Source organism: Rosa rugosa, chromosome 2 (genome assembly GCF_958449725.1).
Source record: "Rosa rugosa chromosome 2, drRosRugo1.1, whole genome shotgun sequence".
In the NCBI taxonomy this organism is placed as follows: domain Eukaryota; kingdom Viridiplantae; phylum Streptophyta; class Magnoliopsida; order Rosales; family Rosaceae; genus Rosa; species Rosa rugosa.
The window spans coordinates 29,596,056-29,602,055 of NC_084821.1; positions in this window are offsets into that span (position 1 = coordinate 29,596,056).

Here is a 6,000-nt window from a genome sequence, read left to right on the forward strand (position 1 = left end):
CTCTCGTTACTATCCATGCAACTTCTTTTATTTATTCTATCATAAGCGATAGAATAACAACAAACTGTCGGTACACTCCACGTGCCACGACACGTCTCTTCCGTGATTTACGGAAAGCAAATCACTTTCGGCTAAAGCTGTCTGCCACAGCGTCTCGAGGTTCGGCCTGTCCCCTTACACGCTCAACACGCGCCAACAGCTTTTCCGGGTTTCGGGGCGACTTTAATCCAACGCGTGGATTCAAATTCTGAGATCGTTCATCCAACGGTGGAGATCTGCTCACCTTGTTCTATAAATAGGTGCATTCTGGAGAAAAACTGTTCACTCCAAAAGAAAAGAAATTTTTCTTCCGAGCTCAAGTCTTTCTCTCTCAACTCTTCAGCCTTTCTCTTCTCAAATCCTTTCTTCATCAATTTCAATCCTTCTCTTCTGATCTTCTCTCCCATCTAGTTGATTCAATCCCATCTTTCCTCTGAACTTTCAGATCTTCAATATTTTCCTCCAAATCTTCAATCCTTCTTTCTCAGATCTTTTCTTCCATTTGAAGATTCGATCTCATCTTTCCTCTGAGAATCTCAGATCTCCAATCACCAGTTCAACAACTCCAATCCTTCTAACAAAATCTCCCTCAAACACTAAACCATGTATTCCTCGATTTCCACATCCTCTCACCCCATGACCCAAGAGCCACGAACTCTGCAACTAATGGAGCTCCAAACCCCGCAACAAATGGAACCACAACAACAGCAACCAACAGAGGAGGGAGGAAACACCCAAGCAGCTGGAAGTAGTGCCAACATGGATTTCTGGCGAAGCCGTACCAGGTGGATTCCTACTCCAGAACAAATAAGAATCCTCAAGGATCTTTACTATGTCAAGGGATTTAAGTGCCCAACTACAGAGCAGATTCACGAGATCTGTCTCCAGCTGAACCAGTATGGGCATGTTGAGGGTAAGAACATTTACTTTTGGTTCCAGAACGTCAGGGCTCGAGAGAAGCAGATGAATAGGTGTAATCAGGCTGCTCCAGTGCCCATGAGAACTAGTTCTCTTGGTACTGGTAGATCCATTGATCTCAATTTTGGGTCCACTGGTTCTACTGGTGCTGGTGGATCCATCGACATCAATTTTGGGCCAGCTGGTGGATCCATTGACATCAATTTTGGGTCCACTAGTTCTACTGATGATGGTAGATCCATTGATCTCAACTTTGGTTCCACCTATTCTACTGGTAATGAAGGATTTCTTGATTTAAATTCTGTTTCATATTCTTCCTCACACTTCAACACTAATACTAGTACAACTCTTTTGGCACAACAGGAGGACAAACATCCCTGCAACAACGAGGAGGAGATCACCAGGAGGTTCAAACTCTTCCTCTGTTCCCCGTGCACGGCGAGGACGTCTTTGGTAACCTGAAGGCTACTTCCGAGGAAGGTAGCGCTTTTGGTTACTATTCTGGTGGCTCAGGCGGTTACCACAGTGGCTCAAACGTTTCTCTTGAGCTCAGCCTCAACCCATCCGGAGCTGCTGACTAGGCTTAGTATAGCATAGTCCTCGCTTTTTTTTTTTTTTTTTTTTTTTTTTTTTTTGTAATATAAACTCAATAAGATGGTGTGCATGTTTTCTTTCCTGTTTGTTTAACCAACAACAACACCAAGGATCGAACCTTGGTCACCCAATACTGTTTTCAAAACCATAAACAACTCTACTGCACACATCTTTCATAATGATGCAATAAAAACAATCACTCAAAAAGAATCCAACAATCAATTAAGTCGCATCGAGGTCTAGCTAGTATCCTCTGAGTCAAACCAAACACAACAATTTCATCGATAGGATTAGGGATTTATAAAGCTAAACACATCCTGAGTTAGCTAGGAAAAACCCACGTTTTTAGAGTTACTCTTACAACTCTTATAGAATCTCGATAATTCCATCTATCAATTGTTTCAACAAAAACTCACCACAATTCAATCCCTAACATTTAGCGATTCAGAAATCAAATCAAACTCCATATCACATAGTAATTCACTTGAACCACTATGGATACCTAACAAAATCACTAAAATCAATATCCGAAATTGCGTTTAACTATAACACCTAAAATCAATCACCAAAGGCACACACTCTCATCCAACATCATTCACAAGAACTGATTCTAACTCTCCCAATTAATTACACCAAAATCAACTCCATTGCAAAACTTTAAGTGTCCCGCCTACTTAAACTTAAAACACACAACAACTTCAAATTCACTGCAGCCCATCTCCATACTACGATCCAAAACTTAAGAAAACTAGTTCACCACACAAAGGCCACAAAATTCAATTTCATTCACTTGAACAAAACTATATTCACAAGTCACGGTCAGGTCATCAACCCATGGTGTTCAAATGAATAAATTTCAAATCCAGTTTTCCTTGTGAATCGTAACGTATCGTTCCAAAATGATGCAAGTAACATCAACCACGTATATAAGACACATCTCGCGAACTCAATTCAAATTCAGAATCACCAAAACTACTACTAATTCCAATTCTACCAACAATCCTGATTCTGAAGGAATTATAGTACTCAACGACAACCCAAAACAATGGTCTCTCCTCTCTAACCATCGAGCACAAAATAAAATTCTTGTCTCGCACCTTAAACCCTGCTTAACAACTTACAAGCACAAGGAAGAAGTAACCGCAATAATTCCTTCCCTAACCGCAACACTACTCACAACTCCACATGAGTCAAGAATCTATTCAAAAACATTAGTATATCCAACTTAAAAAGGCAAAATTACTATCGATTAATACTCGTATCCACATTACAGACGAGCATAGGTCCACACCATGCCTTCAACCAAACACTTCAACAATCAAAAGAACCTCATTTCCATAAAACAATCCTCGTTGACTTAACAGAGTTGAATCAAGAGGTTTCTATTCCTCAAGGATTGTAACTCGCGGCCACTGAACTTATTCCAATACGAACCTACAAGACAACTGTAAGGTTCTAAGTACAACCCCTTCGAATCTCCATCACCTAAGGAGTATAGTATGCTTGGCTAATACATGTATAACACTTAAAACACAGTATAAGTCAAATACAAATTCATATTAACCAAGTCAATACTATAGGGAATGTATTCACGTTCCCTAAACGACCTAGCGGCCTAAACAACTCCCAACACTCACGCATACCCAATGACTTAGCCAATACCAAAGAGCACACGATGGGGATCCGCTGCAGACGGGCCATCACTCGGAAGGTATTGACACATCACCAAATATGCACCTTACGCTCTGATACCAAACTGTCACGCCCCGGATTTTGAATGATAAATTCAAATCCGAAACCTGAATAATTACAATTACAAAAAAAACAAATCTCGAAACTTCGAGTTCATTATTACAATTCACTCTCACAATATATTATAAAGCTCAAATGAGCATAACACACCTCACAACTTACAATTGTTGTAAAACTCTAACAATTGCTCTAACCGCACGATCACCGTCCTGGTTCTCCTGTCCTGTAGGATTACCCGCTACACAATTTGAATAGTGTACCGGGAGTTGCAACAACACAAAACCCGGTAAGCTTTTTACAGCCAGTATGAGTAAACAAGAAAGAACTGTTGATTTATTAGATTTCAAGACTACCACAAACCCACGTTACTTTCTCACTCTCATATATATATATAGACACTTATGAGTTACTCTCAATTTAGCTCATAAGATCACTCACTCTCATATATATATGTAGACACTTATGAGTTACTCTCAATTTAGCTCATAAGATCCCTCACTCTCATATATATATATAGACACTTATGAGTTACTCTCAAATTCGCTCATAAGATTTCCCAACATTTGGTAGACAGACTCATATATATATATAGACCCTTATGAGTTACTCTCAATTTCCCTCATAAGGTTACCATATATATATTGACACTTATGAGTTACTCTCAATTTCACTCATAAGGTCACTCCACATTTGGCAGACAGACTAGAGCTCTAACTGAACGTAACCACTCGTCCGGCCACAGACGTGATTACGATTTAATACTATTAATAACCACCAGCCCGGTACGAGAGCGTGATTCACTAATAGATGCCATGGTCACCTCGTGACCTAGTGATCTCCACAGATCACAACAATTTATTGTTCCTCAACAATAAAACTCAACACCTCTCACAATATATTGTTTCTCAACAATAAACTCAATATCTCTCACAATATATTGTTTCTCAACAATAACTCAACACAACTCCAACAATACATATTATTTCACGTAATAATATATATACAGACATTCACACAGGAATGTCTAGTAACACCAACAATAGTTCATATGATTGCAACAAAATAAAGCAATTAATTGTATTGGGTTCGTAATATGAACCACGTGAGGTTTACTCACCTCGATAATCCCGCTGCGTCTTCAATTCAGCTCAAAATACGATCCACAATCGTCCACCAACTCAAACCGTCAATCACCTAGTCCAATAATGATCTTGACTTAGCCAACAACTCAAATATGTAATTAAACGACGATCCAACGCTCAGATTCAAATTAAACGATGATCCAACGGTCGGATCTGAATTTAATGATGATCCAACGGTCGGATCCTCACGGATCGCCTTTAGGATCATCCTCCAAAATTATCACGAAGATCCAACGGTCAGATCTTCCTGAATCGCCTTTACTAACATCTCCACAAAATTATATGAAAATCCGACGGTCAGATTCTCACGAATCGCCTTCCGAATCACTATTTCTCAATTATACGAAGATCCAACGGTCGGATCTTCGCCCGTGACCTCACAAGGTCACCGGGACAGTCATACGATCAACATATCCAAAATTGAAGCAAAACCGATGGTCAGATCTTCACAGATCGTAAACCGAAGATAAACGTAAAAACGTTAAATAGTAACGTCAAAACGTAAATCCACTATTTATCAACTTTTTCTAACATGACCATGTTATATATCAAAACGCTCGTATGGATGCATAGATCATCGCCTAGATAATGAAAACTCGAAATATGGTCTGATGCGCCGCCACAAGCGGTGGTCAGTGGGCGGTCAACGCGGCGGTCAACGCCGGTCAACCACCTCAGATGGCAAAGTGACCAACTACAAACTGGTTCAAAATGAAAGGGTGATCGACTTCCATACCTGGAGCTAAGTCTGGTTTGGCCTAGATCGTCCTAGATCAAGCGTTGAAGTTGGATTAATCTCGTGCGTCTGATCAGATTCAGATTAAATCAGGGACGTCGAAAAAGTCAAACCATGATCTAGCGTTCTATACACAAAATCGTGATGAAAGGCTTACATGGGGATAATCAGGGGGAGGAGGAGATCACGAAAATGGGGAGGATCGGCCCGTGCAACGCCGGAAAAGTGGTTTTCCGGTCGGGTCGGGTTCTAGCTTCGGGGGGGGCTTCGATCTCCATCTGGGGGCAGCGGCGGGGCAAGGCGGTGGCAGGGAGCGGCTGGGCGGCTCGAGGCGACCTCGGGGAGGGCCGGGTCGTGGCCGGAGGACGAGCGACGGCGCCGCTGGCGTCGGGTCGGGTCGGCGGGTCGGCAAGCGTGGGGAGGGTTTTGCGCGAGAGAGAGAGAGAGAGGGGGGGGACTATTCCGCAAAAAAAGGAATTTTTTGTCCTTGAATGAAAAATAAAATCAGAATTTTCCTATTTATAGAAAATTCCCAATTTTCAAAAATTCATAACTTAATCATACGAACTCCGAATATTGCGTTCCACATGTCCACGAACTCGTATCGACGAGCTCTACAACTTTCATGAAGGAAGTTTTCCCAAATTTTGAACGTATAAAAAGTCAACTTTGTTGACCCCCTAAAAACGTTCGTTTTCGAAAATAAAATCGTTCGAACTAATTCCACAACTTCTCCGAGCCTCGTACTCGCTCCCACTATCGTGAAATCATTTCTAAAAATCCACGGAATTTAATTTGGATTTTCCGGGGTATTACACT